We start from the raw sequence: 20,022 nt of genomic DNA, 5'->3' as shown, positions 1-20,022 counted from the left end.
GAGGCTCTGTCACCAGAGGTCTCCCAGGCTCCCGGGGCCCCTTCCCAAGCTCCCCCCGAGTTTGAGGGAGCATCATAATCCTGGTCACTGCCCCGATGACGAGTGTGGTACGGGTACCCAGACATGTCTAATAGTGATCAAGACTCACCGGAAGGGATGGGACGAAGTGAACTGAGGAATTTGAGTAGACTTGATAGATGTGCGACCTCAGAATTTGAAGACAGCAAGATGGTGTGAGGGAAAATGAGACCTAGAGGGCCCTTCTATTTATAGCCTCCACGCCTACGAATCAACGGCCCAGATTAAGGCAGATCCGACGGTTCGCAGGTGTACTGACTGCACGCCTTCTGAAAATCGAAAGGAGATTGGCTGCACGTCTCCCATGATTGAGGTAATGACAGTTGCACGACATCCGGAGTTAAGAGCCACTTCAGCACGTTTTCGGAATTCGAAAAGTCAAAAAATCTCCTGATTCCCGCGAACACATTTAATATGTGTAGTCAATCAAGATTGAATTTCGGTCAATTCAGTCCCTCATACTCCATGAAATCCTTGCGCTAAGGCAACGTTCTCAGCTCGAGGAGTGGGGGGCAATTGATGGAGGATGATTTGGCTCGACCTACGAAACAATGACACATGGACCTGACTCAGCACGAACAACAACTCAGCACCATAGTCTGGTAGTGGCTAAGTAACAGGCCTATAAAGCAACTCGCTATATCGTAGCTCGCTGAAGAAGGAGTTTGCTACAACACGAGCTTCGGTTTCCCTGAGCTACCTTAAAGGGGATAGTCCGAGGCTACCTTAGCTCATGAGTTAGGGAAACCAGCTCGCTCAAGCCCCTAAGCAGATAAGTCATTAGAAGGGTAACCCTGAAGGAATCCTTTTTTAATCCCTATACTACCCTTATAATAATTAAACGAGAACAATTTCGTTCATCTTCTCCCAACCTTCAGATACTACCCTTCCTTCCTTCACATTTCTCTCTTTCCCCCTCTCTCTCTCTCTCCTCTCTCTCCCCCGATCTCTCTTCTTGCCCTTCCCCTTAACAGCATCGGGATTGAACCCATTTAATTCAATTCTGATCTCTCTCTCTCTCCATTGAGCTGGGGACGACGTTCCGATGCCTTGTGGAGCCTTTGGAAACCAATGCACATAATACATCTCTTCATTGCTTCTCTTCTGTGAAACCATTTACAGAATTACAGTTATAGAGAGGAGAGGCACTCACTGATACAAGATCATACGATGGGAATTCTAGTGCAACCACTTGCTATTCTACTCATCTCCCTCTTCCTTGTCTTCCCTCCCAGAACTTGTGCAAAATTTGGGATTGAACCATGTAATTCGGCGATGACGATGAGGAAAAGATGGAAGACGGAGATTTGGGCAGACATCTGTTGTTGGGCTATGAAGCATTGCAGTTTCCCACAAGTCACTCTCAAAGCCTAAGGGCCAAAATGCCGGGCTAACATGATCTCGGTGCAATAAAGACATAGCTCGGGCATAAGTGACACCATAGGGATGCCTTAAAACGTCAAAAGACGGCTCGGAACAACAATTGCCAAGGGGTCCTACTTCGAGTAAGTAGCTTTAAGTTATTGGAACGTTGAGAACATTGCGGAAAAAAGTAAAATTCATCACTTCTTAAAAAAATACATGAAAGAAAAATAGCAAACGACAAAGCAATAACCGAGCTAAATAGCTCGGGAAAGTGACAGAAGGTGGTGCGAATCAACACCATACATGATGGCTGCCAAGAAGAAACCATAAAGTATCAGTTCGGTAAGAACAAAATACATGTATATACACAACATTGTGACAAGGTACTACGCGACCTAAAGAGGCAACCTACCCGGGCTCAGGCCGGCCTGCACGAGCTTCTCCTCGTTCAAGTAATCCGAACAGAGAAAACCAACTGATGCACAGGACAGCATCATTTTTTGAGTGTCAGGGTCTAGCTCGACCCTAGAGTCATGGATGGTGCCCCTCCAAGAAGTAGGTAAGGGCCACCCTTCAATGTTGCAGACCAAAAAACAATCCCACTTCCAGGTGGGAATTTTATTCGAAAGCTCGTATAAGAGCTTGTAGCTACGGCGGGGAGAGAAGGAGTAGAGACGCCTCTCCGGTGGAGCCCCGGGAGTGGCATTCTTTATATAGAGGATAGCAAAAAAAATGTCGAGGTTCAGGGGAAGACAGTATTCACAACACAAGGATATAGTCCCAACCATGTTCCAAATGGCATTGGGATTAAGCTGATCGATGGTGACGTTAAAGTGGTTTAGCACCTCCACTATCAAGGGGTACAAGGGGAGATGCAGGCCAGCCTCGAGCTGCTCCTAGTAGATAACTATCTCATTGGGACCATGCTCCCATGGAAAGTTATCGGTGGGAAGGCAGTAGATGAGGGCCCTGGGAAGGTGGAAATAGATAATTAGAGACCTAAGTCTCCCCTCTGTCATGGAGGAAGGGCTGAAAGTATCGGGCTCCCTTCCTCGGGAAGTGGAGGCTCCGCCACCAGAGGTCTCCCAGGCTCCCGGGGCCCGTTCCCAAGCTCCCCCCGAGTTTGGGGGAGCATCATCATCCTGGTCACCGCCCCGATGACGAGTGTGGTATGGGTACCCAGACATGTCTAATAGTGATCGAGACTCACCGGAAGGGACGGGACGAAGTGAACTGAGGAATTCGAGTAGACTTGATAGATGCGCGACCTCAGAATTTGAAGACAGCAAGATGACATGAGGGAAAATGAGACCCAGAGGGCCCTTCTATTTATAGCCTCCACGCCTCCGAATCAACGGCCCAGATTAAGGCAGATTCGACGGTTCGCAGGTGTACTGACCGCATGCCTTCTGAAAATCGAAAGGAGATTGGCTACACGTCTCCCATGATTGAGGTAATGACAGTTGCATGACATCCAGAGTTAAGAGCCACTTCAGCACGTTTTCGGAATTCGAAAAGTAAAAAAATCTCCTGATTTCCGCGAACGCATTTAATGTGTGTAGTCAATCAAGATTGAATTTTGGTCAATTCAGTCCCTCATACTCCATGAACTCCTTGCACTAAGGCAACGTTCTCAGCTCGAGGAGTGGGGGGAAATTGATGGAGGATGATTTGGCTTGACCTATGAAACAATGACACGTGGACCTGACTCAGCACGAGCAATAACTCAGCATCATAGCCTGGTAATGGCTAAGTAACAGGCCTATAAAGCAGCTCGCTATATCATAGCTCGCTGAAGAAGGAGTTTGCTACAACACAAGCTTTGGATTCCCTGAGCTACCTTAAAGGGGATAGTTCGAGGCTACCTTAGCTCATGAGTTAGGGAAACCAGCTCGCTCAAGCCCTAAGCAGATATGTCATTAGAAGGGTAACCCTGAAGTAGTCCTAAGCTCACTACAATATAGCTCACAAGTGAGCAGCGCGAGCGTTTCTCAGGCGCCACATCTTTCGACAGTCTACACCCACGTCTCTCAGCAAGCGGAGGCGTACCTGCCCTTTGAAGACGTGTCACCCATCCGAGCAAGGGGTACGTCTCAATGGCCACCTGTGCAGTCCTAGCAGGTAACGACTATGGCATGGGCCTAGTGGCGGTTATGCCCGATCTAACAAGAACACCCCTATAAAAGTCCTTGAGGCAGAAGGGAAAAGGCTCTCTGAGACTTTTGAATATTTCCATACATTCTAAGCTTTCGCACTCTTCTTTTTCCTTCCCCAACGTTCTGACTTAAGCATCGGAATATTCCCATCGGGTATATCCCCGAGAATCCTTCTTTTCCATCTTCTTAGGCACTACCCATCGCCAACAAGGAGTCAGTCAGCAACCAGATAGGAGTGCCCGGATTGCGCTCCATCAATATCAATTAAAGGCGATGGATATCCAAAGGAATCAAGATGGGTAGTGATTGAAGTTTTTCTTAGCTGTATCGAGAAGAACCAAGAGCAGATTTGGATTAGTCTGGAAAAGATGAACCAAATTTCACCTCAAAAGGGTAGAGCATCAACGACGAAGACCCTATCGAGGGAGTGGTCAAAATGTGTTGAGACTTCAAACCTAGAATCAAACCATTTAGACTCTAGCAAGGCAACGATGGCAATTCTAGCGGGCTGTACTGGCGGTACGTATGATAGAGGAATGTAACCAGTTAACTAAGGGAGCTAAGGCTTCAAAACATATATAGTGTCGAACCCAACCGGTTTGGTTTTATAGTAAAATCAAGAAGCAATGAAGGAGGATTCTACGGTATTTATAGCTACCTCATGGAAACTTGTATTTAAATTCTACAGTACAATAAAGTTTGAATTATAGTTGAATTTGTGATATGATTAAAAGAAAATAGTGAAGTTGGTTAGAATGAACAGTGAACTTGGACCTTAGAACGGAAAAACGTACAACGGGAGCTAAGTGGTTTAGTAAAAGCATTGGCAAGTCGATCAGTAGTTAGTTCGGATCAGGTAGTACAACGTTGTAAGCACGGGAAATGAAAACTTAAAATTTATTTTGACACTTGTGCGTTAAAATATCCCCGGTCTATCCTTGAAAAAGATTAATACCCACGTTTGGTAACTGTCAAAATATTTTTAAAGTGTTCATTTGACGTGCTTACTTTGCTGTGCCTACTAGACCCAGTCCCATCAATAGACTAAGGCCATGCTTGGATTCTCTTAATTCTTTTTAAAATGAAAAACTAGCCCCTAATACAAAAATTGACTATTTTGCAATATGAAAAATAATCATGCCCCATCTTGCTCATTTCATTCTTTGACGAAATTCGACCTAAAACTGTTGTCATAGATGTTTATTTTTACGAAAACACTTTTACAAAAATAAATTCATGAAAACACTTCTATAAAAGTACTTTTGTGAAAGCACTTTTACAAAAACACTTGAAGAACTTTTACATAAAATCACTTTTATGGAAAAAGGCATCTTTGTATAAAAGCCACAACCATTACCCAGACACAACCATTACCATTACCCAGACAGAAACAACCATTACCCAGACAGAAACGAAGCCTTTTGACGCTAAAGTCGCTACCAGAACCATGAGAGATGATCTTGATGTTAACTCCAAGTCTACGGTCATTGCGGAGCTTTATGCAATCATGGAAGCTGCTGCAGACAGGGCGGAGATGCATGCCAACATCCAGGAGCAGCGGAATAACTGGAACCACCTCCTTCTCACCTCATTAATACAGTCACCATCACCGCTGCAACGATGGTCGGGCTGGCAACAACAGCTGGAACGGGAGCACCACTTGCCGCACTAAAGCTCTCATCTACTCTATTATATACGGCAGCTACTGGGATGTTGCTGGTGATGAATAAGATTCAGCCATCGCAACTCGTACAAGAACAACGCAACGCGACAAGGCTATTCAAGCAACTTCACGGGCAAATCCGAACAACTCTTACACTTGGTAGTCCTAGTCCCGTGGATGTTAAGGACGCCATGGACCAGGTGTTTGCTCTTGACAGGGCTTACCCATTGCCCTTGCTTGGAGTGATGCTTGACAGGTTCCCTAAAGCCGTGGAGCCTGCCGTGTGGTGGCCAAAACAAAGTAAATTACGAGAACAGGACTTCGGTGGAAGAAGAGAAGGAAATGGATGGAGCAGAAAGCTGGAAGAGGAGATGAAGCAGATAGTTGCGGTTTTGAAGAGGAAGGACACTGAAGAGTACTTGAGGCTGGGAAAGATAGCTTTGAAAGTTAACCGAGTTTTAGCCATTTCTGGTCCTTTACTCACAGGTCTCGCAGCTGTTGGGTCAGCTTTCGTGGGATGCTCTTCTCATGAGACATGGGCTGTGCTGTTGGGTGTCAGTGCTGGAGCTTTGGCAAGTGTTATCAGCAGCTTGGAGCATGGTGGGCAAGTTGGAATGGTGTTTGAGATGTACCGGAGCACTGCTGGCTTCTTTAGATGTATGGAGGAGTCCGTAGAATCCACTTTGAAGGAAAAGGACGTAGAGAAGAGAGAAAATGGGGAATTGTTTGAACTGAAGGTGGCTTTACAATTGGGAAGAAGCCTATCAGAACTTAGAGATCTAGCTGCTTCAGCATCTTCAATGGATGGGGAGGCCAAAAAAGAGTTTGCAAGCAAGCTCTTCTGATTTCTCCATGGATCGGATCCTCTCTGATTATCAAATTTTGCAGCTCATCAGACGTTTTCTACTATTCTTTTCTGTATCTATAACATCGCCTAGAGATGGGTCCACAAATTTCATTGTTTTCTATATACCAGATTGGTCATTTAAAAAACAACTCCCTAAATGGGGAAATACTTAGCTCCTACCCAGTCACGAGTACATTTTCCGGGTAAATTTTAGAGTACGTTTAGGGTTAGGGGCCTGGGGTTTATGGGTTAGATGTAAAAACTAAAAATCAAGAAGTCGTAGGATGCTTTAATCCGCCCTGTATTATGGGGTCTGACAAAGACCCCCTGTACTTTTGTTTTGTGACAAAGACCCTTTTGTACTATGACCATGAGACACAGACCCCATTCCTTTAGTCTTCCATCCAAAAATGCCATTATAATATTTTTTAATCCCTATACTACCTTTATAATAATTAAACGAGAAAAATATCATTCATCTTCTCCCGACCTTCGGATACTACCCTTCCTTCCTTCACATTTCTCTCTTTCCCCCTCTATTTATAGCATCCACGCCTCCAAATCAACGGCCCAGATTAAGGCAGATCTGACGGTTCGCAGGTGTACTGACTGCACGCCTTCTGAAAATCGAAAGGAGATTGGCTGCACGTATCCCATGATTGAGGTAATGACATTTGCACGACATCCGGAGTTAAGAGCCACTTCAGCACGTTTTCGGAATTCGAAAAGTCAAAAAATCTCCTGATTCTCGCGAACACATTTAATATGTGATGTCAATCAAGATTGAATTTCAATCAATTCAGTCCCTCATACTCCATGAACTCCTTGCGCTAAGGCAACTTTCTCAGCTCGAGGAGTGGGGGGCAATTGATGGAGGATGATTTGGCTCGACCTACGAAACAATGACACGTGGACCTGACTCAGCACGAGCAACAACTCAGCACCATAGTCTGGTAGTGGCTAAGTAACATGCCTATAAAGCAACTCGCTATATCGTAGCTCGCTGAAGGAGTTTGCTACAACACGAGCTTCGGTTTCCCTGAGCTACCTTAAAGGGGATAGTCCGAGGCTACCTTAGCTCACGAGTTAGGGAACCTGCTCACTCAAGCCCCTAAGAAGATAAGTCATTAGAAGGGTAACCCTGAAGGAATCGTTTTTTTAATCCCTATACTACCCTTATAATAATTAAACGAGAAAAATATCGTTCATCTTCTCCCAACCTTCAGATACTACCCTTCCTTCCTTCACATTTCTCTCTTTCCCCCTCTCTCTCTCTCCTCTCTCTCCCCCGATCTCTCTTCTTGCCCTTCCCCTTAACAGCATCGGGATTGAACCCTTTTAATTCAATTCTGATCTCTCTCTCTCCATTGAGCTGGGGACGACGTTCCGATGCCTTGTGGAGCCTTTGGAAACCAATGCACATAATTGATGAACTTACAATTTATCTATATTTTATGAGGTTTTTGCATGAAATTTTATAATGGTTTAATTAAATTTTTGCCGTATTTTAGCTTGATTGCAAGAAAGATTTCAGGGGGAGCCAAATCAACAAAAAGAAGGCAAAAGCAAGAAAAGAAAACCCAAAAATTTATAAAGTTCAGCCCGGCCCAGCCATGAGAGCAAGAGAATTTCATTCGGCCCAAGAAGAGCAAGTGAAACTCTTTGGAAAATCCAAGGGAAGAAGCCTAGCTATGAGGAGAATTCGGCCCAGCAAGGAAGGCCCATTTTTAGCCCAAATAACAGCCTAGAGTGTAGCCCACATGAGCTCAAAAGCAAGCTAAGTTGTAGCCCAAATAGCAGCCCAAAGGGAGCTAGGGGCGGCAACTTCTAGGAGTTTCTTGAAGAGAAGGAGGGAGCACTCTAGAAGGTTCATGAGGGGTGTAATACACCCCATTCTAGAGGCTTCAAGAAGGGGCAAGAGCCCCCTTGAAAAACTATATAAGGAGGCCTCTAGGAGGGGAGAAAGTTGTTCAATTGCTTGAGAGAAAGGCTCTCCCACTCTTAGAGGTTCAGCCACCTTGAGAGAAGAGAAGAGAAGAAGGCTAGGCGCAAGGAAGAAGAAGAAGAAGGGCTGAAGGAAGTTCAAGACAAGCAAGATAGAAGAAGAAGGTGAGTTCGAATTGAGGGATTGTGATTCAAAGATTTTTTGTAATAAATCATTTGTAGTTTCATTCTCTTTTGATTTGAATTCAGTTTCTTAGTTATATGTTCTTTCTTCTTTCTCCTTGTTTCCATTCTTCCTTGATGTATTTCAGCTTGTAAAATTTCAGTTCAGCAATCTAATTCTTTTTGATTCATTCAAATGATCATGCATTGTACTTGAAGTTTCTTGAATAAGGGTGTGATTGCAGATCAATTCGGCCAACTAACCTTCAAAACTCAGATCTGAATTCTCAGATCTGAGATTGCAAGATCTGAATTGCTTGAAAGAGAATTCAGATCTGCAAATTTCAGATTGGGCGAATTAATCTACAGCTTGGAATTCCTAGAGTGCTTGAGAGAGACTCTAGGAATTCAGATCTACTATTCAAGAACTGAATTGAGTGCAAGGTTAGAGATAACTTGCACAATTCAGTTGGTGATCAATTCAGATTTGAATTGATGCCTTAGAAGTGTTTGAAGAAATGCATGCATGGGGATTAGATTCTTGCTAGAGATAGAAGAACCGTCACTCATGCATAGGATGAACATGCGCTTGAGAGAGGCTGTTCATGACCTTGGGGTTTCATCAAACCAAGGCTCAATCATGATTCATTCGAATGATCCAAATTGATAGATTGCTGAATTCTGAGATTGACATTTACTGCTTACTCTTCTAACCTGAATTGAAGGCAATTGGACCAATGATTTAGATAGATTTTAATTTAGGATTTCTTAGCTTTCATTAGAGTTTTGATTTATTTGTTGATCAGATAAGAAATGTTCAATTTAGTATTGGTAATTGTTTCCTAAATCCTCGTGGGAACGATACTTCACTCACTACTTTATTACTTGAACGGCTAGTGCACTTGCTAGTGTCACAATGAGCCACACATCAATAATACATCTCTTCATTGCTTCTCTTCTGTGAAACCATTTACAGAATTACAGTTATAGAGAGGAGAGGCACTCACTGATACAAGATCATACGATGGGAATTCTAGTGCAACCACTTGCTATTCTACTCATCTCCCTCTTCCTTGTCTTCCCTCCCAGAACTTGTGCAAAATTTGGGATTGAACCATGTAAGTCCTCTGACTCCTGTACCTATCTACTCTCCTATCTCCTTCCTTGGGACTCCACGCTCTCAGAGATTGCATCTAGGTTCCAAGTAAATGTACTCGATACCTTAGGCTCAAACTCGCTTGACCCAACAATGTCATTCCCTGAGAACCGAATCCTCCCCAAAATTTCTCTAATCAGAATACCCATTTCATGCTCCTGCACGGATGACATTTGTAGTTTCGCATTGACATCTTATACGGTTCGAGTTGCAGACACAATCGAGTCTATATCGATTGGTTATGGTGTGCTAGCCAGTGCAGAGCAGATCATGAGCGTTAATGGGGTTGATGCCCAGGAGCGACTGTGGAGTGATCAGAACCTTGTAATTCGTTGCCGTGCAAATGCTTCAATAACACTAGTAATGGCATTACGACAATTTACTTGTCGTATTTAGTGCACGCAACGGAGAGCGTAAGCAGCATCGGAGCGACCTATGGTACAACTGTAGCAGAGTTGGTCATTAATGGCCTGTCACAAGCGGCAGTTGATCGAGGAGACATTGTAGAAGTTCCGATTCCAGGTTAGCTTAATTAACCACTTAAATTCTTCATCCTACTTCTCTACAACTCACAATTGGTAGTATTGTTTCATTGTTTGGGCTTTCGCATCATTAAGCCTTGTAATTTGTCTGAGGAATTTGTTTTTCCATCTAACCCAAAACAATGAGTTGAGTTATTGGGTTGTAGCTCTTCGGAACTTCGGATGGTCATTCCACCTAGATTTCCAACTAGAAACCTAACTGGTATTTGGCTAGATGCCTAGAAATTCTAGATTTCCAACTAGAACGTCGGTGGCTACCATTATTGCAAGACTTGTGGATGGCAAAGGAAGGATTAGTAGTGGCGACAGGGCCTTCGGGTCGGGACGTGACGCCGGCTCCAGCTCCGTCTCTGCAAGTGCTGCAGGAGGAGAGTCTCTAGTTCCGCCAACTACAAGTTCTTCCATCCTTTTTTTCTCCCTCTGTTGGTTGCCATGGAAGCAGAAGAAGTCGGCGATGACGATGAGAAAAAGATGGAAGACGGAGATTTGGGCAGACATCTGTTGTTGGGCTACGAAGCATTGCAGTTTACCATGATCGTGGAATCGTCAGCGACGACTATAGAGATGAGATTGAAAACGGAAAAGAGAAGAAAGGGAAGATGAAAAATAGGTTTCCTCCGTCCTTTCATTTCAGATAGTTGGAAAAGAGAGAATGAAAGAGGATGGTGAAAGAAGGAAAAAGAAGAGAAGAAAGGAAAAATAATAGGTTAAATAGGTTTTAAGAGAAAATGGCAAAAAAAAAAAAAGAAAAATACCACAAAGATGGTCATAGCATAGAAGTATATGCAAATTCGAAAGAACAGATGAATACATCTTATCTACGGAGAGTCTTGACTTCGAGTCCGTATTTGGTGTTTCCATGGTTGCATCAAAATCTTCCAACCTCCCAATAAAACATGAAGATGCCGGGGTCCAACCAAAAAGCAGATCAGTTGATGTTTTGAAATTAAAACAAATAGATTGTGTCAGAATTAATTTGCTATCACCATGGTTGTAGCATGCCTTTCCTCCTTGACTTTACGGATGCTGAATATGTATCTATGACTTTTTTAATATATTTATGGTTTCTTTTTTCAAATTTAAAATATAAAATTAAATTAGTAACGAATTATCTAATGGGATGGAACGTTGCTTGACTTTTAAGGGAAGGCAACCGATGTGTTGACCTAATGACCTTTACCCCGGGTATTAACGATGAGAGATTCCAAATGTTCTCCTTCACTCTTAGTATTCCGAGAGAGTTTATTAAACAACTGCTTCGTGAAGGCTATTTAACGGCTTCTATTTAGTTTGTTTTGTTCTTTTTTAAAGTATTATTAGTTGGGTTTTCTAAATTTGAAAAAATTTTCATCTGACTGCTTAAAATTTTTTAAATGTCCAAACTACCCTTTTATACTGTTCATTGTCATCTTCATTGAATTTAGGTGAAATGGCTACAATAAAAACAACGGTTTTGAAACATTCAATCGAAAACATTAACGGAATAAAGGGGACTCCTTTTATGATGAAGATGGGAAAAAGGATGAATTAGAAGACTTAACCAGAGACGAGAAAGAAGCTAATTAAGCTCCGGGGTGAACCAACAAGGGCATCGGAACTCACCCTTGTAAATCTTCTTGTACATGGCCATGATGTTTTGATCATGGAAGGGAAGATAACCAGCAATCAAAACAAACAAAATCACTCTGCAGGACCAGATATCCATTTCCTAGGTTAAATAGGTTTTAAGGGAAAAAGGGTAAAAAAAAAAAAAGAAAAAGCTTAGTGGGGTATTTTGGTAATTTAACGCTTTCCATCATCTAACTTAACGGCCAAGGGGGTCTTTGTCTAATGACTAAAGTTCAAGTGGGTCTTTGTTGCAAAAAAAAAGTACAAGGGGGACTTTGTCACTAACCCCATAATACAAGGGGGGTCTTTGTAATTTACCCTTATTTTTATTATAAATGTGAATCAACGTAAACACCATTGTCAGTTTGCATTTGCTCGTGTTTATTTCCAGTGTAAATGCGGATTGTTGTAAAACTCTATTTTCGGTTTATATTTTCATGCGTTTGTTTTTAGTGTAAGGTTTACATTGAAAATCAATGTAAATCTCCCCATCCTTTGTATTTTACATTGATAATTGATATACTTTTACATTGAAAATCAGTGCTTTACTATTCTCGGCTTCATTGTACGCTTCGATCTGGAGCGTTGGCTGACTAATTTCCTTTGGGATAACTGCTTCTATGCCGTAATTTAGTCCGAACGGGGTCTCTCCCGTGGTCATCCGATGTGTGATTCGGTATGCCCAGAGGATGCTGCTCAGTTCATCAGCCCATAGGCCTTTGGCTCAGTGTAGTCTAGTCTTCAGTCCATCCAGGAAGGTTCTGTTGGTGACCTCAGTTAGGCCATTTGTCTGAGGATAGCCTACTGAGGTGTATTGTTGTTTGATGCCAAGGGAAATGCACCATTCCCAGAACTTGGCATCTCTAAATTGCTTTCCGTCGTTAGTTACCAACATGTGGGGTAGGCTGATGCGGCAGATTATGTTCTTCCTAAAGAAGATCTAAATTGCTCGAGCTGTGATGGTAGCCAAGGGCTCAGCCTCTACCCACTTGGTAAAGTAGTGCACGACAACGATGAGGTATTTCCTGCCTCTCGTTGGTTGAGGGAAGGGGCCGAGGAGGTCCATTCCACACTTGGTGAAGGGCCATGGGCTGCTGAGAGCTGAGAGGGTTGTGGCTGGTTGGTGGCAGAGGTTGGCGTCTCTCTAGCATTTGTCGCATCTCCACACCAACTTTGGTGCGTCCTTGTAAAGGGTCAACAAAAAGTACCCTACCTTAGTGTTTTTCGAGCCAGTTCTATTGCCGAGGTGACTGCCGCAAATGCCTTCATAAACTTCTCTAAGCACATACTCACCCTCTTCTAGGTGGAGGCATTGGAGGTAGGGCATGGTGAATAATCTTCTGTACAACTATCCCTCAAGCAAAGTGTAATGGGCTACCTAACGTCAAAGTCACCTAGCTTCATTCCTGTCGTCGGGCAGCTGCTTAGTCAAAAGGGTTGATGATGGGATCCATCCATGACGGTTTGGCCTCTACTGGGAGGACCTGGGCCTCTTCTACATAGTGCCGAGGTAGCTTCTCTATGTGAATAGTGCGACCAAGTGTTGCGTTCGAGGTGCTCGCCAGTTTGGAAAGGCATCGGCTCTCGTGTTCTCAACTCGCAGGACTTGTTGTAGGGAGAAGCGTTGGAAATGGTGAGCTAGCTCTTAAATCATGGTGAGGTACTTAGTCTTGTTTTGTTCTCTGGCTTCATACTCACCATTGACTTGGTTCACCATCAATTGTGAGTCGTTGAAGACTTCGATGTGCTAGGAGTTGAGGTCCTTGGCGAGCTGCAAATTAGCAAGAAGGGCCTCATACTCGGCTTTGTTGTTGGATGCAGAGAAGCCGAATCTCAGTGCATACTCTATTACTACATCGTCTAGGGTGAGAAGGATGAGGCCTGCTCCACTTTCTTTGGCATTGGATGACCCATCAACAAAAGGTCTCCACACGCGATAAGCCTCCTCGACTGGGCAATCCTCTTCCAATTCATCTTCGGGGGCTTGACGGAGTGTTCGACTAGAGGTACATTCTACTACAAAATATGACAAGGCTTGTGCTTTGATTGCGGGCCTCGGCTGGTACTGGATGTCAAACTCAGACAGTTAGATGGCCCACTTAATTAGAACTCCTGAGGTCTCAGGCTTGGTGAGGACAGTCTTGATGGGTTGGTTCGTCAGAACTACAATGGTGTGATCTTGAAAATACGGCCTGAGCTTCCTACCCGAGAACATTGCTGACATAGTATATTGGCTTCTATGTCTCATCCTCATTTATCAAGACCAAGTTGATTGCCTCGTCCCCGGCTAAGAGATATAAGTACACAATTTCTCCTGGAGTAGGCCGAGCAAGGAGGGGAGGAGAGGCAAGGTATCTCTTCAGTTCATGAAAAGTGTGCTAGCACTCCTCTATCTATTGGAAGTCTTTTAGTTTCTTGATGGTGTGGAAGAAGGGCAAACAACGGTCGGTCAACTTTGACATGAAGTAGTTGAGGGCAGCTATTCGGCTAGTGAGCCTTTGAGTTTCCTTCATCGACCGAGGGGTTGCCATGTCCAGTATGGCTTGTATCTTCTTAGGGTTGGCGTTAGTGCCTCTTTGAGTAACGATTATGCCTAAGAACTTGCCTAAGGTGATGCCAAAGGCACACTTGCTGAGATTGAGCTTCATGTTGAACTTCCACAAGGTGTCAATGGTCTCGGCCAAGTCTGAGGTGTGCGCTTCGGCTTTTAGGCTCTTCACCACCATATCGTTGACATAGGCTTCGATGTTCCTCCCCATATGATTTTTGAACACCTTGTTAATGATGCGTAATGTGTGGCTCATTGTGACACTAGCAAGTGCACTAGCCATTCAAGTAATAAAGTAGTGAGTGAAGTATCGTTCCCACGAGGATTTAGGAAACAATTACCAATACTAAATTGAGCACTTCTTATATGATCAACAAATAAATCAAAACTCTAATGAAAGCTAAGAAATCCTAAATTAAAATCTATCTAAATCATTGGCCCAATTGCCTTCAAATCAGGTTAGAAGAGTAAACAGTAAATGTCAATCTCAGAATTCAGCAATCTATCAATTTGGATCATTCGAATGAATCATGATTGAGCCTTGGTTTGGTGAAACCCCAAGGTCATGAACAGCCTCTCTCAAACGCATGTTCATCCTATGCATGAGTGACGGTTCTTCTATCTCTAGCAAGAATCTAATCCCCATGCATGCATTTCTTTAAACACTTCTAAGGCATCAATTCAAATCTGAATTGATCACCAACTGAATTGTGCAAGTTATCTCTAACCTTGCACTCAATTCAGTTCTTGAATAGTAGATCTGAATTCCTAGAGTCTCTCTCAAGCAATCTAGGAATTCCAAACTATAGATTAATTCGGCCAATCTGAAAATTGCAGATCTGAATTCTCTTTCAAGCAATTCAGATCTTGCAATCTCAGATCTGAGTTTTGAAGGTTAGTTGGCCGAATTACTCTACAATAACACCCTTATTCAAGAAACTTCAAGTATAATTCATGACCATTTGAATGAATCAAAAAGAATTAGATTGCTGAACTGAAATTTTACAAGCTGAAATACATCAAGGAAGAATAGAACAAGGAGAAAGAAGAAAGAAAATATAACAAAGAAACTGAATTCAAATCAAAAGAGAATGAAACTACAAATGATTTATTACAAAAGATCTTTGAATCCCAAACCCTCAATTCGAACTCACCTTCTCTTCTAGCTTGCTTGTCTTGAACTTCCTTCAGCCCTTCTTCTTCTTCTTCCTTGCGCCTAGCCTTCTTCTCTTCTCTTCTCTCAAGGTGGCCGAACCTCTAAGAGTGGGAGAGCCTTCCTCTCAAGCAATTGAACACCTTTCTCCCCTCCTAGAGGCCTCCTTATATAGTTTTTCAAGGGGGCTCTTGCCCATTCTTGAAGTCTCTAGAATTGGGTGTATTACACCCCTCATGAACCTTCTAGAGTGCTCCCTCCTTCTCTTCAAGAAACTTCTAGGAGTTGCCGCCCCTAGCTCCCTTTGGGCTGCTATTTGGGCTACAACTTAGCTTGCTTTTGAGCTCAAGTGGGCTATACTCTAAGCTGTTATTTGGGCTAAAAATGGGCTGGGCCAAAATTTCCTTCTTGCTAGGCTTCTTCCCTTGGATTTTCCAAAGAGTTTCACTTGCTCTTCTTGGGCCGAATGAAATTCTCTTGCTCTCATGGCTGAGCCGGGCTGAAATTGGTCTTTTTGAACCTTCTTTTCTTGCCTTTTTCCTTCCTTTTCTTGGATTAATTATCCATGAACTTATTCTTAGCATTAAGCTAAATTAAGGCAAAAATTAATAAAACCGGCATAAAAATCCATGCAAAAACCTCATAAAATATAGATAAATTGTAGGTTCATCAAATACCCCCACACTTAAGCTTTTGCTTGTCCTCAAGCAAAGACATCAGCCATAAACTTAACATTCCCCCCTTCTGTTCTCACCATTTACCTGATGAACTTTTTAAGATAGAAATGCATTGAGTAGTCGGGGAACTTTTGTAAGTGCTCAACTCTTATTCTTGTAAATTACCATTTAAGATATGTATCAGATCCAAGGAAAGGAGAATATGAATTTCATCATAGTCTAGCCTTCACTCCTAATTCATATATAAATCAGCTCCTTAATTGTCAAGGTTAATGATCAAATTTCACTAAGTTTCACATCTATAACTAAATCTCAATGAGATTTCAACTTTAGAGTGCCCCTTTGAACCTCGGTTGTCACCACAATTACTTATTTCTAAGGGTGAGTGCATCTTATGCTCCATCTCACCCTTTTCTTCTTCTTTTTTTTTTTTTTTTTGGTGTGAGTGCATTTTGTGCTCCATCTCACACACTTTTCTCTCTCTTTTACTTTTCTTTTTTTTTTTTTTTTTTTTTTGGTGTGAGTGCATCTTATGCTCCATCTCACACTGGTCACTTACTTGAGGTAGGACTCATGTTCTGAGCTGCTAGTTTTACTATTCAGCTCAAAATAGCGGAGTCAATTCGGGCTTTTGTCATTCTTTGCAAATATTGAACCTCAAGAATCAACACTTCAGATGTGCACTAGCTTTCTTGACCATTAACAATGAAATCAAGGGCTTCCATACACATGAAGGAAGTTAGGGCTAGTCATGCTGAAAGGCATATTCAGCTCCCCTTTTCTCATGCATATATCAAATTGGGCCATTCACAAGAATAAAAACTTAACAAGTACATCAGTCTCCCTCAACTCATTGAATTCCTTCTTAAAAAAATATCATCAAATAAATAGTAATGAACTTGAGGGGTTCCAATCTTTTTTTTTTTTTTGGTCATGTCATTGCCTGCATATGTGTGTTGGGGTGCATGGTTTCAGCCCTCATACCCTAGCCTCGGGCTCACTCCCCCACACTTAAGATGAACATTGTCCTCAATGTTCCTACTGTTAGGGGATCACAATAAAACCAACAAGAGAAATACCAAGTAAAGAGAAGGGTAAAGAGGATTTCCTGAAGATTAATTTTCAGATATGCAAGAGTTCTTTTGGTGGGAGCCTCTTCTGCTAGAATTTACTTGCAACAGAGATCAGAAGCTTTGTTCTAACTAAAAATAATTTAAACCAAATAATAAAAAAAAGACTACTATTCACAATTCAAATGAATGTAAGTAATCCTAATCTACTAGCTATACAAGAAAAATTTACAAAGCCAAGTAATTAATAAGACAAACCAAAGTCATTTGCTTCACTCTTTTTCTCTCTCTCTCTCTCTTTTTTTTTTTTTTTTTTTTTATAAACAAGAAAAACAGAGCTCCATTACTGAAAACCAGCATTCAAGTGTGAAGTAGATCATTAATGAAAAAGAAAGCTAGCTAAATTAGCAATAGATATTATTACACACTATTCTAGACTAAATAGAAGTAAACATATCTAACATCTACTATAATCAGATCTAAAATCAATTGCTGAATTTAGTATCTTTAGGCTGCTCTTCAGGCTCTTAATAGAATTAGACCTGAAGTCTTAGCTTTTGAGAACAGTCTTACAAAAAAAAACCTAACATCAATAAGTCTGAATTATGATGCAATTAGGTTTGAAATAAGTCTGAACTCAAGAGTTTAAGACTTCTTATTTCAAGTCCCAACTTATATGTCTTGTATGCGTCAATAAATTGCAGAGACTTGAAATTAGATCTGCAAACTTACCTACTGAGAACAGTCACCTTTGGATCTGAGTTTAGATCTGAAATTACAGTAGTCATTTATACTGAAATCAGTGGTTACTAGCATTCAAATAACCACTGATTTTAGATCATAAATGATTTTGATTATTAAAAAGGGAATCCAAACCAGCAATCTTATTTACATTCCTTAATTATAGCATCTAAATTCAGATACAATTTATCTGAGTTCAAATATGCAATTAACAAACCATAAAAATTGGAGTCTGAATTGAATATACTTATTGAAACTATTGCACATCACCATTTACATCTGCTATACTGTGGGCTGCTATTCAGAGCTGAATTGTCAATGTGCCTTCAGAGGGCTTAAATTGGGCTACAACCAGACCTGAGCCAGGTTTGGATTCAGGTTTGTAAGCTATGCAAGTGTATGGCTTCATAATCTTGAAGACTTCTGTGACCTGAAATCAGGTCTGCAATGCATACAACCTGTAAATTCAGCCCACAGTTAGTTCAGCCCATGTTTTGTTTCAGATCTCATATCAGCCTCTATCAGTCCATATCAGCCCAAATAGATCATAGTACAAGTTATTTAATACAGCAAAGTCTGCCCTGTATCCTGCTCTGTTCACAACCCCAGTTCAGGTCTAGGTGATTGCAGATCTGAATTTTTTTTAACCATGACTATCCAATTGTTTTTGGGAGATAGCAGATTTTTTGTAGGGTGTATTGGGGTGAAGATAACCCCCAATTACCCTTTGAATTTACATCAGTTCAGGTCTGAGTTCAAGAGAAATCAGATCTGAACTATTGCAGATCTGCTACAGCAGAACTCGGATCTGAGTTCTGATCCGAATCCTTGGTTTCCATTCTTTCGGTTATATGGTTCTTTCTCTCTCTCTCTTTTTTTTTTTCACTATCTATATATATATTTTTTTCTTTTTGTAATGAAAGAAAAGAATAATAAAGGGCTGAGAATAGATTTTTTTTTTCTGAGTATTGCAGTTCTGCTATAGCAGAGTTCAGGTTTGAACTCAGTCTGAGTTCGGATCTGAAATCTCAATTGCCTTACCTTCAGTTATTTCTACCAAATTGCCTTTGAGGAGTAGCATAAGTGCCCTAGGGTGAATTGGGGTGGTGATGACACCCAATTCCCCTCAAAATTGCATCAGTTCAGGTCTGAGTTCAGAGGAACTCAGATCTGAACTGTTGCAAATCTGCTGTAGCAGAATTCAGATCTGAACTCAGATCTGAATTCTGATCCGAATTCTCAACTGCTCCTCTTGTTGTTCAAAAGATCTCTTTTGTTTTTTTTCATTTTATATATATATTTTTTCTTTTTGTAATGGAAAAAGAAATAAAATTCTGAAACACAAGCAATTCTTTTCGGCTGAGTGCTGCAGATCTGAAATCTGCTGATCTGAGTGCCGAATGCAACTCAGAACTGCAACACTCATGTTTATGTGAATTTTTTTATTTTTATTTTTTTTCTTTTTGAAGGGAACAACACCAAGATTGAATAGAAATCAAATATGCCTTTATTAAAATGAAACTGAAACCAGAAAAAGAAAGTAATCTACTTAAGAAAAAAGAGACATAACTACAGTAGTACAACAGTTGCAGTCCAAGCTGAAATGAAAAAGTTAGCAAATTAACCCAACTATGAATGCAATGCTGAATGAGATCAGATTAAGAATGCTCAATGTTTCCTAATATTGTTTCTCTAAATCCCCAGCAACGGCGCCAAAAACTTAATGTGTGGCTCATTGTGACACTAGCAAGTGCACTAGCCGTTCAAGTAATAAAGTAGTGAGTGAAGTATCGTTCCCACGAGGATTTAGGAAACAATTACCAATACTAAATTGAGCACTTCTTATCTGATCAACAAATAAATCAAAACTCTAATGAAAGCTAAGAAATCCTAAATTAAAATCTATCTAAATCATTGGCCCAATTGCCCTCAAATCAGGTTAGAAGAGTAAACAGTAAATGTCAATCTCAGAATTCAGCAATCTATCAATTTGTATCATTCGAATGAATCATGATTGAGCCTTGGTTTGGTGAAACCCCAAGGTCATGAACAGCCTCTCTCAAGCGCATGTTCATCCTATGCATGAGTGACGGTTCTTCTATCTCTAGCAAGAATCTAATCCCCATGCATGCATTTCTTTAAACACTTCTAAGGCATCAATTCAAATCTGAATTGATCACCAACTGAATTGTGCAATTATCTCTAACCTTGCACTCAATTCAGTTCTTGAATAGTAGATCTGAATTCCTAGAGTCTCTCTCAAGCACTCTAGGAATTCCAAGCTGTAGATTAATTCAGCCAATCTGAAAATT

The 20,022-nt window shown here is 41.5% G+C and overlaps 2 pseudogenes; both read left to right on the top strand.

The window, feature by feature from the left end:
• Window positions 1–5,046: 5,046 nt before the first annotated feature.
• Window positions 5,047–6,107, top strand: LOC148875326 (putative F-box protein At4g22030 pseudogene; annotated as a pseudogene).
• A 3,132-nt stretch (window positions 6,108–9,239) lies between these two features.
• LOC148875325 (lysM domain-containing GPI-anchored protein 1 pseudogene) lies at window positions 9,240–10,635 on the top strand (annotated as a pseudogene).
• The last annotated feature ends 9,387 nt before the right edge of the window (window positions 10,636–20,022 follow it).

The sequence above is a fragment of the Nelumbo lutea genome, chromosome 1 (genome assembly GCF_056320005.1).
Source record: "Nelumbo lutea isolate HS-2025 chromosome 1, American lotus-T2T, whole genome shotgun sequence".
In the NCBI taxonomy this organism is placed as follows: Eukaryota; Viridiplantae; Streptophyta; class Magnoliopsida; order Proteales; family Nelumbonaceae; genus Nelumbo; species Nelumbo lutea.
The sequence above is the reverse complement of the archived record's forward strand: the minus strand, read 5'-3'. Positions and strand labels throughout refer to the sequence as shown.